Consider the following 25,383-nt stretch of genomic DNA (forward strand, 5'->3'; position numbering starts at 1 on the left):
ATAAAAACCTGTTCCAACCTTGCTCTGCATCCAAGTTTACCCAGCCATGGCCTAACCTTTATTTTGTGGCAAGGAATTCCTATTTTAGAGGACAGTACTTCAGACCTCAAACTACACACTTGTGAAATTTGTAACCAGCATAAAAAACTCACTTCCTACCCAGGTCCTCCTACCAGATAAGGAGGTTCTTACACCCTTCAAAAGTCCCAGCAAATTCCTTGTTCTTACAACTTCTTATCTCTCAATCCAGAAAGATGCATTTGGTAATATATATAGAAACACAGAAATGCATAAACAATGCAATTTGACCTCCTTCTATGAGAAAGTGAAATGTTCCTATAGTTAGAATTTGAATATGAGGGTCTGTCTGATTCAATAGAGAAACTATGAGTGAGATTCTTTCTACCATTTATGCTTAGCAAAGAACCATGTTGCAGAGGAGAGACAGAAATACAAGAGTAACTAAAGTAAATGAAAATGATGTGAAAAACTCCCAAACCACAGGGCTAAACCAGTTGCATTTATGCAATTCCTGAAAACCTTGATAAAAAGGAAAATGTCCATATTTTTTTTTCATTTCAATAAATCTTTATTGTTCAGATTATTACAATTGTTCCTCTTTCCCCCCCCCCATAGCTCCCCTCCACCCAGTTCCCACCCCACCCTCTGCCCTTACCCCCCTCACTGTCCTCATCCATAGGTATATGAGTTTTGTCCAGTCTCTTCCTGCACCCCCACACCCCTTTCCCCCCAAGAATTGTCAGTACACTCCCTTTCTATGCCCCAGATTCTATTATATTCACCAGTTTATTCTGTTCATCAGAGTTTTTATTCACTTGATTTTTAGATTCACTTGTTGGTAGGTATGTATTTGTTGTTCATAATTTTTATCCTTACCTTTTTCTTCTTCTTCATCTTCTTAAAGAATACCTTTCAGCATTTCATATAATCGTGGTTTGGTGGTGATGAATTCCTTTAGCTTTTTCTTATCTGTGAAGCTCTTTATCTGACCTTCAATTCTGAATGATAGCTTTGCTGGGTAGAGTAATCTTGGTAATCTTGGTTGTAGGTTCTTGCTATCCATCAATTCGAATATTTCTTGCCACTCCCATCTGGCCTGCATAGTTTCTGTTGAGAAATCAGCTGACAGTTGTATGGGTGCTCCCTTGTAGGTAATTAACTGTTTTTCTCTTGCTGCTTTTAATATTCTCTCTTTGTCTTTTGCTCTTGGCATTTTAATTATGATGTGTCTTGGTGTGGTCCTCTTTGGATTCCTTTTGTTTGGGGTTCTGTGCGCTTCCTGGACTTGTAAGTCTATTTCTTTCACCAGGTGGGGGAAGTTTTCTGTCATTATTTCTTCAAATAGGTTTTCAGTATCTTGTTCTCTCTCTTCTTCTGGCACCCCCATAATTCTGATGTTGGTACGCTTGAAGTTGTCCCAGAGGCTCCTTATACTATCTTCATATTTTTGGATTCTTTTTTCTTTTTGCTTTTCCGGTTGGGTGTTTTTTGCTTCTTTGTATTTAAAATCTTTGACTTGATTCTTGCGATCCTCTCGTCTGCTGTTGGATCTCTGTATATTATTTTTTTATTTCAGTCAGTGTATGCTTAATTTCTAGTTGGTCCTTTTTTAAATCCTAGAGGGTCTTGCTAAATTTATTGGCCTTTTCTAGAAAATTCTTGAAAAACTTTATAACCGTGGTTTTAAACTCTATATCCAGTTGTTTGCTTTCCTCCATTTCTTTCATTTGTGACCTGTTTCTTTGTCTCCGCATTTTGGCTGCTTCTCTGAGTTGATAGAGTGACTTTGTGAGCTAGGTGTTCTATAGGGCCCAATGACCCAGCCTCCCCAGTAACCTGAGGTGGACACTCTTGGTGCACCCCTTTGTGGGCTATGTGCACAGCCTTGTTGTAGTTAAGCCTTGATTGCTGTTGGTATCACTGGGAGGAATTGACATCCAGGCCAATTGGCAGTGAGGATCAGCTGTGTCTACAATGGGAGAACTTCTGTGCTGGAGACACCCTTATGAGGCAAGACTTGCTTCAGTGGGGCTTTGGTGCTCACTGAGTCTGTCCCCTGAGTGTGTCCCTTATGGATCTGAGGAGCTGTAATCTGGATGGTCCTACTCTGACCCCTGGGTACACTGGCTCTTGGATCTCCAAGGAGGTGCTAATTTAGCCTCTGCCTGAGGCCACCCAGCACTAACAGAGAGATCTGCAGATTCCTCTTCTTTGTTTGGGTTTTGGAGGTGCCCAGATGAGGCCTAGCTGTGAAGCAATGTAAGCTGCTGCAGGGCCTTGGGCCTTCTTTTGGATGTTCTGGGTCTCACTGACTCAGCTGCAGTTTGTTAGGTAAGTTAAAAATAATAAAGTCTAGGTAAATAAATACTTAAAAGAATATTCCAAATATTTTAGAAATGGATCATTTTTCAGAATAGCATGTTATTTGGAAACTAAATTTCCACAACAGATTCCATAGTTCTTAAAATTAATTAGAACCTTGAAATTAGCTACAAAAATGTACATTAGTTTGGGGACAGAAAAAAAGAAAACAATATGCCAACTTCCCAATGTTTTCTGCTAACAGCATGTTGCATCTTGGAAATTACACTTGCTTTCAGGATTCTTTGCATTATTTAAATTCGTAAGTTCAACTCTTTGTTCACTTGTTCACTCCCTAAGAAAATCTAAACCCAATAAATTGCTATAAATGTTTACCAATAAAATGGTTTCCAGGCAATTTTTTTCTTATTTTTAAAATTTAAGGAGTTTTAATATAATTGGGTAACTACATACTCCTGGCACAAGGCCTCTGAAATGTTGTTTCTCAAACACTTATGGGTCTTGGGAAAGTTTGAAACTCTCAATTCATTAGGACTTGAGTAGCTGTTTTGTACCGAAGAATGAGTATTGATAGAGACATTGGGACCAAGCGCATACTTGCATGAAATATGATGAAAAAGTAAGGGTTTTGTTATGACGCACGTAGCAATCAAGAACCTGTTTCTTTTTAGCTGGCTCCTAAAAAGTACCTCCCGTATAATTATTAAATAAATGCACTCACTTATTCAGTACTCAGCTAGCTTTTAAACTCTGAATAAGAGAAGTACACAGTGAGAGAGGTACTTACATGGTTTCCTTGGATACTGGATGATGCCATTCAGGTCTATGTTTTTATCTGAAAGTGGTGCCCTGCGGAGAAATGAGGTTTGGTGAGTGGCTGTTTATACATAGTAAGTAAATAGGAACTTTGTTTATTTTACAAAGCTTTTTATTTTGACCCAGATTTCTTTTTCTCATCACACCCAACCCTTATAAACAGCAATAATATGATAGAACTGGTGCTTTGTACAACTCTTTTTAACACCACTTAAGAAATCGTAATTATTAAAGAGAAGCTCAGAATTCTTTGGCTCAGAACATTACTCCTTGGGCTGCTTAAATATCTTGACTGCTATTATTGATGTCAAACGTATTAATGAACACTGCCTGCCCCTCTACTTTCCTTCAAACGGAATTGTTCTCAAACTATCAGGAAAGAAATTAATCCTTAAAAAATTCACATAAATGATAAATGCCCTTACCTTAATCAAAGAGTAAGAAAACACTAGCTTTAGCCAGCTACCAAACCCCCACAGACATTAGCTGCCATTTTAAATGTTGTAGTGGGATCCTAGATTCCCAATAGTTTAAATGCTATGAGCATACGATTTTAACATTCAGTCTCTCAGAACTACATGCTTTCTATTTTTGGTAGCATGATTAATCTTCCTATGTGATAAGTTTTAACCTTTTAATATTTCTTTGGATCGAAATGAACAAATGGCAACTAACTTTAATACTTAACACAATTTAATAACCTGAAATGAAGGAAGTGTGGGGTATGTTTCCATTAAAAAGTTTCCAGCCACAATTAATTGAACAAAAACTTGTCTTGTTCCAAGATTATTCTTGGAAATGTAATTCCAAAGTCTGTATGAAATAAGAAAACTTACTTTTTGACCATATGAAAGCAATCTCATTTCTTTTAGGACTGATTTTTGGATACACTTCCGATTTGATATTTTCCATTTGAACTAGCAGCCTAGGGGCCTGGAAGGGGGGAGGGGAGGGAAGCAGTTCTGTGTTCTTCTGCCAGCACTGAGAAAGGTCTGGTTGTCAGTGATACCTTTACAGCTAAATTTACTCCAGAGTGACAGGAGCAGGTGCACCTCGGCCTGCCAGACACTTGTGCACAGGGATCACGCATCTTACGGCTTGACGATCAAGGGGGGAAAGCCTGGGTCTTCATAGAAAAGGAGAGGAGGCAAACGCAGCCCAAACTGGGGGGTTTCTCTTCAAAGCCAGCTGGTCTGGCTTTATTCTACAGGAATTTTTTTACCTGTCAGAGTTTGGACAACAAAGCCCTCAGCAGGTGCTGACGGGTACAACTTCCTGGAGAAGCAGAAAGGCACTGGTGAGTTTCAATTGCCAAAATATATTTTTTTAATATCTAAAAGTTGATTTTGTTATCCTAGAAGAGGCACTGCTGTGGTACCTACATTCAGAAAGCTGATGAGACCATTGGAATCAGAGCCAACTAACTCAACAGTGGGTTTGCCGGGTGCAGAAAGTGGAGCTGTTACCATTTGACAGTTTGTTAGATTTAAATAAGTTTTTTAAAGGGAATACTTTATATTTTTAATGTTGGTCTCTTTCATTACTATCTTCAACATCTGAAAGATGAAGAATTAATTACATATATGTTATAATATTTAAATAAACACAAATACCAGTTCATCTTTTTTCCTAATTCTGTCATCATCTATTATGCATAAAATGTTATATTTTTAAATAAATCTCCAAATGAAAATGTGAATGGTGCATGCTCTTTTTAGACATTTCATGTGCTAGTACTTTTTGTGTGTGCATGTGATAGGAATAAGATTAGGGAGAACAATAAATTAATTTTATTTTTAGTACACTGTTTAAAAACATATATTGCACAGAATATTTATTAACTAAAAGTAGCAACATTTTCTTTTACTTTACAAAGAGTTTCTTTAGAGAAAATTCTTTGAAATAACAACCAAGACAGTTCTAAAGCATGTTTTTGCGTCATTGATTTCCAAAATTAGTACGTTTATATATTTGGTATTTTTATTGTGTGAATTCAAAAGTTTAAGCAAAAATATTTTTATTTTCAGAATAGGATTTTAATTAATGCAAAAGATGGAAAAATGAGACCACATGTTAGACACATTTCTAAAAAGTGATTTTATTTCAAGAACTCATGCTTTTAACTATACTTCAAGCATTTCTCTACAAATTGTTGCATTTTAGCAAATTGAAAACATTTATTTAAGCTAGTAAAGAGCTCAAAGCTAGGGACTATACATAGTAAACATATGAAATCATTTTAATAACCAAATTCCATATTCACAAGCAGCATGGGCTAATGAATGTAAAAGACACAGCATACATTGATCAAGAATGCTATAAATTATTATGCATAAAATCAATTTTCTGGGCTGTGGGGGATAGAATTGGTGCTTAAGAAGAGAAAGGCTCACCAATATTAATTACTAATACTATGAGGCAATTCTTTTATTCTGATAATCCCGTAAATAATTTTCAATCTATGTGCTTAACATATAGTTGTGTACTGGTAAAGTAACAAGATCTGACTTTTTAGAAAATAACCACTATATCTAAAACAATTTTCAATGATGGCACAGATATTCCACAAATTTATAAGTATTATACTCTTTTAGAATGACAATTGTTTAAAATTATGAAATATGTGTAGTTTAAAATATTACCAAAAACGCTCCACCTAACCAAAAAACTTAATATTTTAAAAACATAATCTTATCTACACTTAATGAACCCATATTTTTTAAATTAAAACCCAAATATGATTTTCATTATAAATTATTTTATGTAGAATATGGTTCAGAAAATTAAAGCATATTTTATTTTTAATAAAGAATATATTGTAGTTTCCAAGTGCTATTTTTTGTGTGCTATTTTTCTTCATTGTATTGATTCTGGCACCTGAGTAACCATGGTTGCTAAATATTTTAGATAACTTCATTAGTCCTTTAAAGAATGAGTATGTGCTCCATGCACTTGATGATTTCTTTTCACTTATCTGGTCAGTTAAATACTATATTCCTAAAGAATCAGAGCACTCGCTTTTAGAGATAACTAAATACAACACAACTGAACATACACTCTTAAGTCAACTTCTGAATTATATTTGTTACATTTTATGTGCATAGTACTATTAGCTATAATTATTATACTATTTGTAATCCACCCCAAGTATAAGCAATAAAAAACTTCTTCCAAACTGTTTTTATGACACTTGTGAATTATTAAAATGTTACTGAATCTATAGGAATAATGGTAGGTTTAGCTCCAAAATTTCTAAATAATTAAAATTTATTATTTTAACTACACCTTGAGTTGTGGGCTTAATCTAAAATCCCATATTATTTTTCTTTTAATTATGAGAAAAAGTTTTACTTCCTAGTTTAACACGAAGCTACATGTTTGTCCTTTTCTGATAAACTTTCAACTTTCATGTCATGAAAATACCTATGCCAACTCCTTCAATATAGAGGAATGCTTTATTTTAATAAGTCCTAGTCAGAAATTGTGGCTTAAAGTTTCAATGACTCATATGTGCCCTAAAAGGTTAATTTGAAAACATATGCATTTTAAGCATTTGCAATACATCTTCATATCTTAAGGCCAGCATATTTAAGTGGATAAAAAGTAATTATTCCCATTTTTAAAAAGCATTTTGTTTACCTTACATATTCATAAAGATGATCTAGATTCTCCAGCAACTAACTTCAATAAATTATATTCTGAGTATCAATCTATTTAATTTCAGGACAATGAAGTTTCCAGCTAAAATGATTTGCTTGTAAGTATTTAAAGAAACAAAAATATTTTGGCAGCTTTATATGTATCTCCTCATTGACCAGCCACCTGACTGACAGCTGTCAACTGTCCTCGGGCCAAATGTAACCCAGTAAAGATAAAAATTACATATTACTCATCCCTGTTGATAATACCTGGTGCCAGTAGGTTTTCAAATAGGAATAACTAGACTGTGGATATAAAGAAGTAAAAAGAGGAATCATGTCAACCACCTACCATTCTTCCTTTGTGATTAACTTATTTCCCCTTCCTGTTCTTATTTATCCTACTTCTGTTGATATCCACATCTCACACCTACAAAGACTTAATTTCCTTACATGCAATTCACATGTATGTAACAAGTGTGTGTCCATGAAAATACTGGGCAGCCAAGTAATGATGCCCATACATTTTTTTCAACCAAATCTTCTTTGGAGCTCATGAAATCTTAGCGTTGTGGGAGGGCATCTCTGAAGCTTTCAACTACTCATTTCAAAGAAAATGAAACAGAATGAAGCTCTGTTTGAAATTTGCCCTAGTTACCAACATGAGGATGTAGATGCAGACTTGGGTCTGTCTCCCAACTTCATATGCAGTGATTTTTTTCTATTAGACTTTAAACATATGAACTATCAAACTATAAATAAAAAGATAACATGGAAAATTAAAGTGAGTTACATTCCTTTGGAGAACTGTTTTCAGTCACTAAACTTAATAGCTTCTTGGAGAAATACACAATGTTATCAGAACATCTTAAAATTATTTAAATGTAGTTTTTAAAAAAGAGCATAAACACATTAAAATATGGTAGGTTCTTTTTTAAAAATTCTCTTTACCATTTAAATTGATTTCTAAACTGAAAATATTGATGGTGTAGGTAAAATAGCAGAAATAAAAAAATCAGTGGCAATATATGTTTAGAAGATGAATGTAGGGATCAAAAGTTGAGGTTGAAGTTTTTTTTTAAATATTAGTGCATAATTAAAAATACCATATATACCAAAGCACAAGTTTATGTATAGACTCAAGTGCAGAATATATTAAATAGTGCATATAATTGACTCAACAACTAACTTGTGTGTGTATGTGTGTGTGTGTGTGTGTGTGTGTGTGAAACTACCAACCTCACTGCAAAGGCCTTGTCAGCAAGTGTTTCTTAACAGCTCAGAAATTCTATGACTCAATAATCCTGTATTCATATAAGTATCTTATATTTATTCAAATAATTCTTAGTGATATTAATAAACATTTTATATTGCTATAATAGAATTTGTTGATAATGCTCTACAACATACTGATTCAGTCCAGGTCATGAAAATATATTCACAGTAAATATTTCATTCTTTTCTGACCCTCCAGGAAAGAAACTGTGTAGGAGACATCTACCTTGTTCTGAATTTAAAACAATTTACCTTAACCCTGGGCTTTGCAGCAATATTTGCTTTAAAACTCAGACATGCAAATGCGTTCAAAAGGGGGAAAGGGCATGGTGGCTTAAAACATTGATATAGAATATGGAAGAAAATTTTGGATAGGTTTTCCCTGCAAAAGATTGGTCTAAAATAATCTCCAACAGTTTAGCAACTAAATTATATATCTAAATTTACAAATATATTTGCTTATTCCACTACACTTAGTACAAATCAACATTAGTTATTAATCAGCAAATAAATTAACAATATGCAATAATTGTAAATCAATTGCAAGCAAAATAATGAGTAAATAATATCCATTTCTAAGACAGAAGTGTCATAACAAAATAGGCAAAATCACAAGACTTTCAAAAATTCAATTATCTTCCTACGTCTCCAAGGGGTGTTGGTGAAAGTGGATAAGTTGTCCCTCGTTGGCCTTGGAAAAATCATAAACATTTTCTCTTGAGAGTTGAAGAATGCTGTCCAAAGAGCACCGGAACAGAAGCAGGCAGCTCGGAGGCATAGAATCAGTTGCACTGCTTAATAGCATTGTGATTGGAAACAAGTCATGTCACCTCTGTGAGGCTACTGAATGGACGAGACTCTGCTGGGCTATGTGTAAGTCGTAGGAAGGAAACTTTAGTTATCCAATAAAAGGTATTTCCTCTGCTTCATGTGAAGTCCCAGAAGAATCCTAGACCATATTGGTGGCTTTCAGTCTGCAATGGCATGCCTCACCCTCTCCCTAGTGCTATAAGTAGCCCACCATGTCAGCATTTCAAATCATTAAAACTAACAACAGTATTTAGCCTGTGAAATCAGTGGGCAAAACAAAATCACTCTGTAATACACTACCAACCAGCTGGTCATATTTTTCCCACTTGGGTACCCTGGTAACAAAACATGAGAGGTCTCACCTTCAAAATTATATTACCACACATAGCTCTGTGGGGCTAAATTGACACAAAGGATTTGATGGTCACTTAATGTTTTTAGTTTTATAAAATGAGGGGAAAAATTTTAACGAAAAAAAAATATTTACCACACTCACGGTAAGCCAGTATGATAATGTGTTCATGTAAGAAAAAAACAAATGTTGTAATAAGAAACAGAAGCATCAGAGACCTCCTAAACTGAAGTGCTAAAATGTCTGAATCCAAGAGAGGTTAATGGCACCAGCTGGGTATGGAGAGAGGTTCAAAGGCTGGGAGCATGGATCACTGTGTTGTCTGGGATGGCCATGTTATGAAGACCCTTCATAACTGCTGGGCAGACAGAGGGAATTACTGAGATCACAATGAACATTTATATTGATAGAAAGTCTCTTTAGTGCAAAGCCAATGATCAATGAACAGTGCTACTTCTGGTTGCAAAGAATCTAGGTGCACAAGTAGCTGGCAGTCACTGAAGCATGAACACGTATGTTGGTCACTAACGGTAGAGATACTTGGATCTGAAACCCACTCTACAGGTTTTTCTGAGCTGGTGGGATTCAAGGAATATATTCCATCCAAGAAAAGAGCTACTCCTCAGATAAGTAAAGATAAAGAATTGTTCAGAAATTTGAGAGAATTAGGTCATCATATTGGTTAATCAGTTTTCTAATGACAATGGACAGCATTCAGGGTGTGGCAAATGTAGGTATACGGTTGTGAGTACACAAAACACAGAGTGTATTCTTGTATTATTATTTATTGCATTATTTCCCATACAAACAACGGTAAACCTACTTTTGCCATACACTGTATATGTGGCATGTCTATTTGCTTGACCTATCTAGTAAAAGAGTAATATGCAAATTGACCATACCTCCACTACACCCACAAGCCACGCCCACCAACCAATCAGGATTGAGTATGCAAATTAACCCAACAAAGATGGCTGCAGCCACGGAGAGAGAGCAGGAGGCTTGGGTTTCCCTGGCAATGGAGGAAGCCAAGCTATCCACCTGCCCTGGCCTGCCTTGGCCTCCGCTTAAGGCTACAAAGTTTCAATTATAGAAGATAAATAAATCCCAACAAAAATGGCAGCAGCCACGGAGCTGGAGAGAGCAGGACGCTTGAGTTGCCCCCGGCAATGGAGGAAGCCAAGCTTCCTCCACTCAAAGCTACAAAGTTTTAATTATAGAAGATAAATAAATCCCAACAAAAATGGCTGCAGCCACGGAGCAAGCAGGAGGCTTGGCTCCACTCAAGGCTACAAAGTTTCAATTATAGAAGATAAATAAATCCCAGATCCCAGGGCCTCCACTTGGGTTGCCGGGGGGCGTGGCCAGCCTGCAAACCACCACAGGTCTCTCACCCAGGCCACCCCACGCCCCAAGGGAACCCCCACCCTGATCCGGGACACCCTTCAGGGCAAACCAGCCGGCCCCCACCCATGCACCAGGCCTCTATCCTATCCATTTCTATCTAATAAAAGAATAATATGCAAATTGACTGTCACTCCAACACACAAGATGGCTGCCCCCATGTGGACACAAGATGGCCACCACAAGATAGCCAGCAGGGAAGGGCAGTTGGGAGGGACCAGGCCTGAAAGGGAGGGCAGTTGGGGGTGATCAAGCCTGCAGGGGAGGGCGGTTAGGGGAGACCAGGCCGGCAGAGGAGGGAAATTGGGGGCGACCGGGCCTGCAGGGAAGGGCAGTTGGGGGGGACCCAGGCCTGCAGGGGAGAGCAGTTGGGGGTGACCAGGCCTGCAGGGGAGGGCAGTTAGGGGCAAACAGGCTGGCAGGGGAGCAGTTAGGCATCAATCAGGCTGGCAGGGGAGTGGTTAGGGGGTGATCAGGCTGGCAGGCAGAAGCAGTTAGGGGCAATCAGGAAGGCAGGCAGGCGAGCAGTTGGGAGCCAGCAGTCCTGGATTGTGAGGGGGATGTCCGACTGCCTGTTTAGGCCCGATCCTGGTAGAATCGGGCCTAAACAGGCAGTCAGACATCACTCCAGGTGTCCCAGATTGGAGAGAGTGCAGGCTGGGCTGTGGGACACACACACCCCGTACGCGAATTTTGTGCACCGGGCCTCTAGTTTATTATATGCAGCAATTCAGGCATTGGAAAGAGTCATTCATTTTGAGTTCTCATTCTTTCTATTTTGAAAGGTGGTAACTAATATAAAGTTCTATGAAATTTGTTAAGAATATTTGAGAGAACAGAAACAAATAATGGGGAAAAGTCGAAGTTATTAAATTAGAAGGCCTTAGCTGATCTTATGCTTACTCTTACCCTAAGGCAGGGGTTTGCAAGCAAAATGTATATAAGAAACACCTGAAGAGCTAGTTAAAATGCAGACTCCCAGCCTGTAGCCCCTGGGCGAGGCCCTGCATTCTGAACAGATTTTAGGCACTCTGATAAACTCTTCTCTGCACTACATTGTTCAGTCCTCACAAGAGCCTGTTCTTCAAGAGGGTCGGTTCTCCCCTACAATAACAAGAAAACTAGCACTTAAGTCTTTCATTTATTAAATTATTTTTATGTGGATTGGCAAATAATAAAGTTCACCCAATACTAGTTGTAAGCCAAAAATCATTCTCAAGTTCTACCTGAGTTTGGGGCACTAAATAATGCAGCTTGAGACATGAAAAGTGGCTTGAACTGACTCTTCAAAAATGCCATAAGAAAACAGCTTAGTACTTATGAGAAGTTGGTATGCCATACACATTCAAGTTTTAGAATACTCAATCATCACTGACCTTCAGAGCTTAAGAGGTTATAGACTAGCAATAATGTAAGGGAGACCACAGGCTTGATTCTGCTGTGCAGGAGTTATTTTGTAGCCAAGGACTGCACAAACTAGACTCTTATAGCTATACTAGAGGCCTGGTGCATGAATTCATGTACAAGTGGGGTCCAGCCCACCCACACCAATGGGGCCAATCAGGGCCAGGCCGGCTGGGGGGGGGGGGGGTGGCCCCCGCAGGAAGTTGGCCAGCCCCACCTCCGATGGGGGGGGGATTGGGGGCAGGGCAGTAGGGGGAGGGGCCACAGGTTGTTGCCTGGCTGGCCCCACCCCCTGGTTGAACTCCCAGTCAAGGGGACAATTTGCATATTAGCCTTTTATTATATAGATAAGACTGAGGTGAGAATGTGTGGATAGGTGACCATAAATCCTTCATAAACACTAGATGAACAACATAACACATGTCTTATTCCCTGTGAGATCATCATTATTGTAATTAAAGAGTTATTATAATGATTAATAACAAAAATAGTCACAAAAACTCTTCTATAACTATATTGTCTATAGTATAAATCAATTGTTTAGAAATAAGCTCCTTTGTTAGCAGAATTTTATTTGGAAGTGATTCAGATAAATAGAAAAAAAATATTGATAATGTCATATGGTCTGAAAAAGAAAATGTAACTTCCAAAGCAGTGAAAAACAATTTGAGTAATTATTAATAACCAGTCATGTGTGTATATATGTGACTTTACTGAGTTTATAACTGAAAATAGAAAATTTACAATTGAATATGAAGAGATGGAGCAGAAATGATGAAGGAAGAAAAGACAAAAGAATGAACTGGAAAATATGGGAGTAAATCTGTTAATAAGCTATTTAGCTATTACTAAAAGAGGTCAAAAGAAACAAGAAAATTATAGAATGTGTCTTACCCCCCCCTTTATGTAATATTCAAAATCTTTTACCTAGAAGCATATTTTATTTTCGAATCTCCTCAAAGCAATGATTTTTAATATAAAGTACATTCCATTTGATATAGATACTCTGCATTTTCAGGTTTAATGCTCTACTAACTTGAGAAATGATTCATTTATGTGCCCTGTCTTTGCAAATAGGAACAGGCTTTATCAATGATTTCATAGAGGAGATAAAGGGCAGAATGCATTTGGCCCTCCAACCTTGAACCTCTACCATACTCTTCCAAATTCTTCTCTTCATCCAGGAAGCAACACATATTGTCTTTACAAGGTTTTTACATCTCCTTCAAGAGTTTCTGGAGAAATATCACTAATTATACCTCTAGTGGCAGAAGGAACTGCACACAGGGTGAGACCCAGTGACAACATGGTAGCTATGGTACAAGGAACATGCAGCAACTGTGTGCCTCCTATGCAAAGTGGAAATAGAAAGAGAGTAAAACAAAAGGTACTAAAGTGTACAATATTTTTTAAATAATAAGTAGACACATTTTCAAGGAGCATCATGACATTTTGCTGATAGAGAGCTCGTCTTCCAATCCCAACCTTTTCAAAAACAATAAAATTTCTCCTTCAAGTAAGAACCAGGCTTCTCATGGACTTGAACCCAGGGCTTACCTATTTGTTGACTAATGGAGTGGGGTTGGGTACCTGAGACATGCTGAGAGTCTCCTCCTATGAGCATCTCCTGACCAACACAGTCTGGAATTTGTGGAATTTGCATAGCCTGGATACTCCTTTGAATTATGAACACCTTTCAGAAAACTTGAAGAAAAGTTCATTGAAAGGAGTAACAGGTTGCTCTGTATCATAAAGCAAGCTATTGCAGTGGCTGGCTCCTCTGCTCGAACAGAGCCCAGACCAATTCTGGACATAAAGACGCTGCTGAGGAAGGAAAGGACCTTGTGGGTGAGGAGATAGAGCCACTCAATAAAGAGCTATTATTGATTTCTAAAATTGCTGCTGGGTAAATAGAGCATGCCAGAGAAAAAGCAGACAAATTGAAGGTGAGTTTAGGGAAGCTGGAGACACAAAGACAAGCACCAGCAACCTTACAATTTTGCCTACACCCTACAGATAATATTGATTTAAAAGGAATTAAAAACTCAGATTTAATAGGAAGCCACTAATTCTATATTTCTGCTAAGGTTCCTTGAATTTAAGCATAAGATTATATAATCAATAATCAATTTAGAAGATGTCTGATGAAAGTAAAAAATAAAACTTTCAGCCTTATTCTGGGGAAATAGATATATGATTATTTTTATCAGTCTGATAAAATCAAATATAAATCCAAAAATTTCTCTAAAAAGAATATTATATGGATAAGGATATCACACTGATAAGGATAGTATAAATTGGCAACCCCATTGTGCAAAACTTTTTTGATAATATATATCGGTTTAATCAACATGTTATCATAAATGTTTTTATTATACTTACTAGAGGCCCAATGCAAGAAATTCATGCATGGGTAGGGTCCCTAGGCCTGGCTGGCAATCAGGGCCTATCAGGGCCTTCCGGCTGCCGGTGGAGGCCTTCCTTCCTTCATTCCACGCTACCCGCTGGTGGTCAGTGCCCATCATAGTGAGTGGTCAAACTCCTGGTCAGTCGAACTCCCGAGGGGACAATTTGCATATTAGCCTTTTATTATATAGGATTTCAAATATAAAATGCTTTTTTATGAAATAAAAGCTACTTTGAAGCATGTAAGCTGATAGAAAAAACATCTAAAATATTGTTAGATAACTGAGACATTGAGATGTTTTTCAGAAATATAGTCCTTGAAGTAAAATAGTACAAAAATAGCTAACATTTATTGAATGTTTTCTACATGCCTGGCACTAAGTGGTTATAGAAATACAATTTTTTGTCTTCCTCTCAACTAAAATAATCATCCTGGGTAGGTACTGCCACTTAACCCATCCTATATAATAAAGAGGTAGTATGCAAATTGACTGTCACATCCTCACAAGATGGCTGCCTACGACCAGGCTGGCAAGGCGGCTAATGAGGGATGACCAAATAACTGAACAAGCAGGCTGCTTGAAATAAGCAAATAATTTCCTAGGTGTCTACCTTGAAAAAGATAACATAGGTTTAGATGGGTATTTCTAAAATATTTTCTGATGGGAAAAAAATATCAATTGTATCATGTCCTGCTCTCATCATCCCTATAAGTGAGCAAAGGTGACCTGTAAAGGAAGAAGTATAGCATCGCGCTCAGGGCATCTATTGGAAACAAACCTGGTGTCATGTCCTTTGTCTCCCAGTTATAAGCTATGTGATCCAGGGCAGGTAATATCACCTCTCTAAGCTTTAGTTTTTAAAATCTGTAAAATGGGAAGAATACTATTACCTGTCTGAAAAATTGTTGTTTCAATAAGAAGAAATAAAGTTTATAAATCAGTTAGCACAATACTATGAAATTAATTAAAGCAATTGATACAACACTGACAAATACTGAGTGACCATTAAATGTTAGGCACTTTATTTCTTTCAATCCACATTCTAATATGAAAGTATTCATTTTGCATATATACTACAAGTATCATTGCATTATAAATAGGAATATTATTGATATAGAAATATTTACTAACCACAAATTTAGTTTTTAAAAATCATCTATAGGCTATGAGACTTTTTGGGTTTAGGTTTTTGACTCAGTGAACTGCATACACTGGCAAAAGATAAAGTTTTAATCACTGACTTAAATTTAAGAGTCTTACTATATGTTACTTTTAATTCTCACCATAGACTAAAATAACTTAGAGAATTCATCCCAAATAATAAAAATTAATTCTCTCTATTCCTAATAAATTAGAATATGGATATAATTATGTATCTCCTTATTTTTAAATCTAGCATGTATTGGAAGCTTATAAATCTATGCATGATCTTGCCTCCTTAAAAAATTAAAATTTTATATTCTTTTGCTCAGTTTAAAATTTTAGGTTATAAATAAAATATTTAAAAATAATTTTGTAAATTCCCAGCTAAGTTAAATACCATTATTTGAAAAATAACCTAGAGCTAGAACTCTAAGAAAGGTGTACCTAACAAGGTACATTTTGCAGCATGGTGGCTTTATTATCGCCTCGCTAGACTTCTTTGTCGTAACTTAGTATTCTTAATGAGGAGCGTTAGCATGAATACCAGATAAAGGAATCCTACACATTCCAAGTGGGATTTTATTTAAACCAAAAAAGCAAAATATCTATGTCCTCTGTTTTTCAAAAAGTGGCAAACAGTCCCTAGACATAGCTGTAATGTTCATCATGTGTCCAACAGATAAATACTTCTAGATCCCTCTTACACAGAATGCTCTCGTAGGCACTCTGTGGACTCTCCCTTCCCAGCAGACCACTGTCACCCCGTTGCCATAGATGGCCATCAGACATTTGGAATGACATCAGGAGATAATCTGAGCAGGCTCTGCCCTAAAGAATTCAAGTTAGCAGGAGACTGAAGATATCAATGTCTTCTTGGCTGACAACAACATTCCAAAGGTCAACCAGGGTGAAAAAAGGATGGACTTGGAGTTTCCAGTGCCTTTTAAAAAACCAAGCAGCTAACAAGGAGAGAGAGAGAGAGAGAGAGAGAGAGAGAGAGAGAGAGAGAGAGAGAGAGACTGAAAGAGTCCTAAAGGCACCATGCCTGTGAAAGAGAAATGAGACAATCTCTACCCACTAAATCAGGGACCTTTAGGATTGAAGAGATCTCCACCTCTTAAAGGTGAAACTAACAGTTCTCCTGAACCAATTCCCATACCTCTAACAACCTACTTCTCCAACTTTTTCTGTTCTGACAGGTCCAGTATGGGTGAATATGGGACTTAATGACATAGAACTAGAATTTCTTTGCATGAGAATAGAATGACTAACTTTTACTGCAGTTTAAAACTTTCCCAGACCTGTGCCTACATTGAGTAGCTGGTTTAAGTCTCATAACAATGGTTTGTGGGTAGTACTTTATGTTCCATTTTATAGATGAGGAAACTGAGTCAAAGGAAGGATCAGTAACTTGTGTGTAATCATACAGTTACCACATGATAGAGCCAACTGGTTTTTGGCCACATAGCCTCTTTCCAGGCAAGACCAGCCTTTTCAATAGTCAGTCTAGGAGAGATTGAGGCCTTCTAGCAAGTCTGCAAGCACTTGAAGAACTAAATGGTTTTCTCTTAGGTTGTTAGATTTCAGGGAGAATGGAAAGAACGCTGTCTATCTTGAACCACATGAAATGTTAATAATAGGAATAAAGACAATAATTCAAATATGCTTCAGTTCAGGGGAACTCCAACCTTAAAAAAAATTTTTACTGTTATTATTTTTAAATTATTTATTATTCATGAGTCCACTTATCCAAACACTTTAAGGGTTAACTTCAAAGCTAATTGCCATAAATAGCCAGGATTAATGCCAAAATTTCACCCCCAAATAAGAAATATAGGGGAGCCCTAACTGGTTTGGCTCAGTGGATAGAGCGTTGGCCTGCAGACTGAAGGGTCCCAGGTTCGATTCTGGTCAAGGACATGTACCTTGGTTGTGGGCACATCCCCAATAGGGGGGTGTGCAGGAGGCAGCTGATAGATATTTCTAATTCTCTATCCCTCTCCCTTCCTCTCTGTAAAAAAATCAATAAAATATATTTTAAAAAACATAGTTTATATAAAAAAATATATACATAGAGGGGATAATCATAGCAAAAACCAACCACCCAAACAGAACATTGAAGTTAGAAAGTTAATGTTTTATCTCTAAATCTTTAAGATGTATTCTGTTGCTTTTCATGTCTCAATACTGTAATTCATAATTAAGCTTTGTTCATGTTATTAACATTTCTGGTCAAATTTCACCCTAGCGATAAGGCATAATCAATGTATCTGATACTATCTTCATAGAATTAGAAGATTATGTTTTGCTGACAATTCTCACCTTATGTAACACCTCACATCCCTGACCTTAAGAGTGCTTTCTAGCTCTTTAAAAAAGTACTTCCATTTCCTCAGAATTTCGTAAATATAAATAAGCATACAGTTATCCCAACTGGTCTCTTTAAAAAGGCATTATGTGATTCTATGACACCACCAAATGTGATTCCAAATGGAATTTCTTCCTAGAGGAATGCTAAGAAGTACTTTCTCTTGTAAATGGGTACTCCTATCTAAAATCTTCTACCAAGGGCCGAAACCGGTTTGGCTCGGTGGATAGAGCATCGGCCTGCGGACTCAAGGGTCCCGGGTTCGATTCCGGTCAAGGGCATGTACCTTGGTTGCGGGCACATCCCCAGTGGGAGGTGTGCAGGAGGCAGCTGATCGATGTTTCTCTCTCATCCATGTTTCTAGCTCTCTATCACTCTCCCTTCCTCTCTGTAAAATATCAATAAAAAAAATATTTAAAAAAAAAATAAAAATAAATAAATAAAATCTTCTACCAGGTCACCTTTCTTAGAGTTCATTTGCCTAGCCAACCCCTGGCAATGTGCCCTGGTCTAGCACAAAGTATCCTAGACTCTGTCAGGTGACTTTATTGTATTTCCAAATGTATGGGCCCAACTTCTCTCCCCTGTGAAAACTAGGTGCTTGTGTTAAGTGTTTCCTAGTATCTCTTTCAGCAGGAAGATACTGAAATTCTAACTTTAAAACTTTTCACATTAGTGCCAAGAAATGCAAATGCCAGAAGTGTCCTAAAATGTGACTGTTATCATAAAGCAGGTTCTTTCTGAGAGAGAGAGAGAGAGAGAGAGAGAGAGAGAGAGAGAGAGAGGATGCAATTAAAGGGCTGTAGCAGCACATTCCAATAGAACTTTATGCAAAGATGGAGAAGCCAACATTGCTGTCAGATAAGGTAGGCATTAGCCACCTGTAGCTATTGAGCACTTGATAGGCAGCTAATGTAACTCAGAAACTGAATTGTAAAAATTATTTAATTTTAATTATTTGAATTTTAAAAGCTACGTGTGGCTCTAGGCTACAATTGGTAACAGCTCAGAGCTTTAAGAACATGACGATTATAAACATTTTACTCCTTTGATTTATTCGGCAGAGTATGCCTTTGGAGCATTGATCTTGCCACCATGCTTGGTGCCCTTGGTACCGCTCCACACACAGATCAAAGAACAGCACAGGCTGTGATGGCATTTTTCAAGAGCTCCCGGCACAGTTCTCGCGTGCTAAAAAATAAAGGGGAGTGGAAGGGGAGATGAAGTTGGGGGTGAGAGTGGGTTCTCCCTAGCATCCCATTTCTCATTGAGTTTGTGGCCTTTCCCTAGCCAAGTGCGCACAAATCCACCCAGGCTACTTAACTACTAGAGCCAGCAGTTGGCTGCTAGTTTTTTAAATAATCCTGAAGACCCTGAGAGTTCTGGCTATAAAATCCGGCTCCGGGACCCCGCCCTTTCCTATTGGTCTGTCAGAGGAAAGCCAGGCTAGCTGGTGCAGGACTAGGTTGCAGGGGGGAGGGCCGGCACAGGCACAGCAGGACCTGCGCGCCACCCTCCCTGTCCCAGGCTTGCAAAACGCTCGGAGCACTCCCAGAAGCTGGTGCCGCCAGCGAGGACTGCGTGCCAGCGCTTTGTGCTGGGTGCGTGGGCGAGTTCACTGTCTGCGTAGTTCGGAGCTCATCCCCGGCTCTTTGGAGTCGTCTCTCGCCGACCTAGGGGAAATACCCGCTAGCTCCCCAAACCAGACCAGTAGGGCAACTCCCTTGACACCGACACCGCCCGCTTCCAAAGCTCAAACACCACCACTGCGCCCTCCTCCTTTCCCCCAGAACCTACCACGCGGCCTCTTCACCAAACCACGGCCGCGTTTCTCCAAACTGTGAAACCCGCCCTCTGGACACACCCGCCGCCCAGACAGCAACCCCTGTAAGTGCGCCTAGGCCCAGAGAACCCCCGGAAGGGTCCCAAACTCGCCTGCTCCTCGCCCGGAGCGCATGCACGTGGCGCACTCACCCTTCCAAGCTCTAGACACACTCTGGAGGAGCCCCCACCCCTCAACTCCGTCCGCCCGGAGAAAAGTAGGGAGAAGGGGCAAGCGAAGTGGAGCTGGGCAGAGGAAGGAGTATATAGGTGCTGAGGGCAGTATTGGGGGGAGGACCCGTAATAATTGCGTAGTGCTGTGACTGTTGCGCCTCTGCTGACCACCCAGCCAGCGCGGGTTCCCTTTCCACACAAATCATACGGAGGGATTGTTGTTGCCTGCAATCAATAACTTAGCGAAGTGAGCTGCTGAAACCAGAGGCGGCCCCGGCTGGGCCTTTAAGAGGCCGTCGGGACTGCATCCCGGTCCTCTGCTTTCCAGACAAAGAAGTGGACACAAAACGCAAGAGGAGTTTTTTGACCCCCATCCTTCCCCCTTGCTGCCCCATCCCGGAGAAAGCTCTTTAAAAATTAAAAGGCACACACATAGAGAGGTATCTAGAAGAAAGGGTTAAAAGAGGAAGTATGAAAATCCGTCCTTTTGAATTGAAGGTTTCTGTGATATTTCAAGAAATAGAATCAATGTTCCGATGAACATTTAACCATTTTATAAGTAAAGGTAAAGTCCATTAAATTTAGCCGTGCATATGGATAACTTTTTAATCAGCCACACATTCTCGAGCAAATTACAGATCAAGCCTTATTTGGGCATACTGATCCAGGAAAAGGAAGAAATGTATCATAATTTGTGGTGGCATTTTTAAAAACCTTAACATATCTTTCAGACATTGCTTCATGAAGATTGCATTTCTCTAAGGCGAAAAGGCCCGGGGAGATGTATATAATGATCCCCACTTAATAGACTGTAAAACCAAACAGAGCTGGGAAAAAGAGAATTCACCCATCACCAAGTTGAGTCTAACTCACTGTGGGCCTGCGCCTAAATGATTTAAACTCAGCTAACACCCCTGAAATAAAAGTGGCCAGAATTCTTCATTTCTCCTTGACTCTGAAGCAACTTAAAAAATAAAAATAAATCTTAAGGATGTCAAACCAAATACAGAGACTTCATAAATCTTAATGACTTCACCGTGAAACGTCTTCTGGCAAATACAAACGAGAGGATGGATATTGACCATCATGGTCTGATATGTCTCAAGGTTGGGAGGGCTAGACCCATTCTGAAACCAAGGGAAAAAAAGTTCCTTTGTGTCCTCAAAGTCAAAGATAGCTAGTTTCAAACAGATTAGGTCATAGGGGCATTTGTGCTCATGCAGTTAAACAGCGCCTGGAAGGAAAAGGCATTCTTCATAACAGAATTCATAAAGGATACTGAATCTACATCACTAATCCCAAAGTATTTAAAACTGGCCTCTAGGCAACATATAAACCAAGCCCTTTCAGCAACTTCAGATGCAACTTCAAACTTTATTAGCTTGGAATATTATGGATTTGACTGTCTTCCTTGTAATTCCTCATCAGTTATAAAATTAAAATAAATGTAGGATCTTTAGAGATGAGATAAAAGATATGATTAAACCTTGGCTTGGACTGGCAAATCCTTTGTATGTTGCAGATTCTCAATCACAAGCAGTCCATATGATGTATACTGTGCACTCGAAAAAGCTGTACCAAAACAATTTTTGAAATTTAGATATTTGGCACTGCATATATTTCAGGTTATAAGTATTACCACAATTAATGATAATTTTCATCACTTTATGTTCAATACACATTCATTTGGTTTAATACTAGAATTAATATTAATGTTCTACAGATTAGGCTTTAGAAATAAATTTATCCAAATGTACGTTAATATCACATTCTTAAATTTTTTTAACTATATACCTTGTTGTTCTTACACATTTTAAGGTGCCAAAGAAGAGTTGCAAACTGTGAAGTAACTTCCATGAAGAGATGAAGTAAAGAATGGAAGGCAAATGACTGGATGTGTATGTGGTAAGTGCTTAACATTTGTTATATCATCTCCCACAAAGTTAAGTCATAGAGGTAAAACTGCCCAACGCTTTGTCTTTAGGTATTTATGATATAGATGTATCTAAAAGTGATAAAGAGTTATATAACCATTATATGCTTTATATTATAAGCAATACCATGCCATTTTGCTTAAAGCTCATGTCCCCTTTTAGGGCCTATCTTCGCAAGTCTCTTTTACAATTAATCCATTTCAGAGAAAGTCATGTATGTCATCTCTAACTATAAAATAAATAACATTTTAGTGCTTTCGGAATTTGTATCTTACTACCTTTAATATTTTCTGCACTTCTATATTAAATTACCATGTTTGTGTTGAAAGTATTCTGCACAGTTAAATACTATATAGTATTCTATATAACTGAATAATCTTGAGGGGTAGATTAATCTACAGCCTTTCTCCATTTTAGGGTGGGTTGCTGTGGCAACTGACCAGCTTACTTTAAATTATATTTTTAAGCTCACTACAAGAGCTACACCCAGCATGGGCCACGCTTAAAGTCAGGCAGACCCCGGACACAAGGTGTTAGTAGACTGCTGATTTAATGCAGGAAAGTAGTAAAGAGCAGGGTGGAGTAAAATGGTATGCAACCTGAACAGAAATTAGAAATTAGCTTTTTCTAGAGTTAAAATCCTGAGCATCATGCTCTCTCTAACTTCTGTGGCATTTTAATTAAACATATTGCTAAACAATTCTTTTGTGGGAAAAACAAGTTAATGTATTTAATGTATAATAAAGCCCATGATAATTATTTAATGAAGGAAATATTTGGTGATGGGGGATGGGGAGAGGAAAGCTGGTTTAAATAGTACATCAATTACAGACACCATTTTTTCTTAAAGGAAGTATCACCTTTTACTTAACAGGATAGGCCACAAGTTTCCAATTGGCTTTAAAGGGTATATGAATTTCCTACTTTGCAATCATAGAACTGGAAGAGACTGGAAAATTCATTTAACACATAAGCAAACTGAACCCCAGAAAAGACACACTCATTAATTAGGCACCAATCTTGAACCAGAGAATCCAGGCCTCCTAATACCTAATACCAGCTTCTCCATACACCAGAAAAGATTCTGATCCTAGCCAAGTGCCATTAGATGGCAAGGATAAGGATGATTTTGTTTTTTTTAAAAAAAAAAATCCTGAAGTATTTAAAGAAGAATACAAAACACATTTTGGATTAACCACTTTGTAGATTACCTATGAATAATTTTAAATCCCAGATGACTCTATTGTATATTTCTATACAACCTCTTTTGTTCTGATTCAACTATAAAAGCTCATGGAAGAGAAACTAATACTAATATTAAGTGAGGATCACAGATAATTAAAGTAAATCTGTTGAGGGGAATAGCTTATATTTTAAAAGGCCAGTTGTAATACATTCCAGATCCAAATTAATTTCAAATTATCCACCATGTGAGGTTGTACATACTTTTGAATGCTTGTACTATCATTGAAAATTATGGGTTTGTTAAAATGTTTATTATGAAATGATTCTTAAAAATACTAAGGAGCAAGATATTTTCTCTTTGAAGGAAAACAATATAAAACTGCAGTGTACTATGAATATGTATATGACCCATCATAAATAGTGTGGTTGAAAGTCATGAATTGCCTATGTCTATTTGCTCATGTAAAATAGACTGTTAAGGATTCATTACATTAATTTCAGGCATTATGGCAATAAACTTAGATGTTCCTGCAAATGGTTTGCTTTGTCAGGATGTTTGTGAATCTGGAAAACATGAAATTTCCTTTTTACCACCATATATAGACATATCTTAGTATTCAAAATGTCTGTGCACCTTTACATTTTTGGATTTTTTAGAAGTTGTACCTTAAATGAAAACCTAATACAGATTACCTCTGCCATATTATTAAAATGAATGCATAATAGTAGCAAACTCACTAGATGAAAAACAAACAGGCAAACCAATATATTGTAGATACCAGTCTGCAAGAAATAATACTATCTCAGATGGTTGTTGCTTTGTGACAGTTTGCCATGTCTTCCTATAATAAAAGCAAGAGTTTCATTTTAGCTGTACTTATAGTCACAATGGTGCTGAGCCAGAAGCCTGAGGATGGTTCAGATCTAGTCGTACTTGCCTGCAAAATCAACCTTCCCCTTTCAAGTGAAGCTTTGGGGCACACACCTAAATGTTGAGCCCACTCTTCTGAGAAACGTTACATCAAATACCTCAACAATGAAGCAGGAGGCTTTTGGAATCACACTGTCCTCCCTCATGGCATAGTGCAGAACTTAACAGGAAATGCAACTAGTCATTGGGCTAAACATAGTGCTGAAAGGATTTTTTCAAAGTGAGGAAAAATCTTTAGTTAGCTAGGTATTTCAGTATATTCCTATTGTATACTCTTGAATGTTCCATGTATTTATTTTCCCCATGTATTTTCCCTTCTACCTTTTAAAATGTTTTAATTTGATTGGAACATTTTATATAACTTATAGTGCTACTGGCATGCAATCTTGTCTTTTCGAGGTGTACTAGTTGGTGTATTTTATCTTTGGCTTTACTGGGTGTGGTGTAATTTGGCTAGGGAAGGGGGGTGCCCAATCCCTACTAACCTTTCCTAAATCTTTAATATTAACTTACTTTTTAAACTTTAACGTGGGTAGTATATTCCTTGTCAGTCTCTATTTCTGCTTCCTGTGCAGCTGAAACTCTTCAGGATAAGTGAAGTCATCAGCTATCGGATAGGGAAGCTTAATGCATTTGGGAAGTTAGTTTGGTTTACATGTGAAATGCCCTGGAGAAAATCCAGTAAGGTGTAGAAGAGATAGCGTGGGAGGAGGGAGGGGGAAATATCCGAGGAAGCTGCCGCCTCGGTAAATATTTCCAAACTGATTAGAAAGTTCACGGCCCCGTGATGAGGTCGAGATTTCAAATACTGGTAATTCCTTCATGATTTTCTACATGACTAACACTTGAGAAGCATTTAGGCTAACCCTCTAGCCCTCCCACCGCTCCGGGCCGAAAACCGCGTATTCTGGGCGTGCAGGAAGAGCGCGCTGGAATCGGGTACTGCAGACATCCTGGACCGTGGCATCTACCGTAAGTAACGGAGGCGCGCTCCAACGCTGGAAGAAAGAAGTGGTTAACGCGTCTCCCAACGGGAGAAAAGTCACAAGACCAACTATTAGGGTCGCGCTCCTATTGGTCAGAGGAAAGATCCCGACTTTAGAAGGACTTTCCTGCTGGCTGGCTCGCCGCGTCCCCGGGGAGCGAGCGTGCGGCAGCCGGAGACTCGGTTCTCCGAGGGTCCTCGGCGGCGGCGCGGGCAGAGAGCCGGGAGCCGCCGCTCGCGGTGTTGTCTTCATTTCGTGCAATAAAGAATTGTCATTAGGTTTGCGTATGGCATGTGCCGTTACCCCACCGTAAAACTAAAATTAGCAAAATGTCAGGAATGGAAAGATTGATTCACCAAGATGCAATTATCATTTAAAAGTGCTTGATTGA

The 25,383-nt window shown here is 38.2% G+C and overlaps 1 protein-coding gene across 7 annotated transcripts in view; it reads left to right on the plus strand.

The window, feature by feature from the left end:
- The first annotated feature begins 4,194 nt into the window (after nt 1–4,194).
- MEF2C (myocyte enhancer factor 2C) overlaps nt 4,195–25,383 on the plus strand; it is a 170,547-nt gene continuing 149,358 nt past the window's right edge. For 4 of the 7 annotated variants that reach the window (XM_080677642.1, XM_080677635.1, XM_080677645.1 and 1 more), the window contains exons 1-2: nt 4,195–4,456; nt 21,775–21,861. The gene's annotated coding sequence lies outside the window, so the exon portion shown is untranslated. Of the gene's footprint in view, nt 4,457–6,883; nt 6,917–21,774; nt 21,862–25,383 lie in introns of all 7 variants that reach the window. The other 3 variants (XM_080677643.1, XM_080677632.1, XM_080677646.1) reach the window with 2 other exon arrangements.

Source organism: Plecotus auritus, assembly GCF_963455305.1.
Source record: "Plecotus auritus genome assembly, chromosome: 7".
Lineage (NCBI taxonomy): Eukaryota > Metazoa > Chordata > Mammalia > Chiroptera > Vespertilionidae > Plecotus > Plecotus auritus.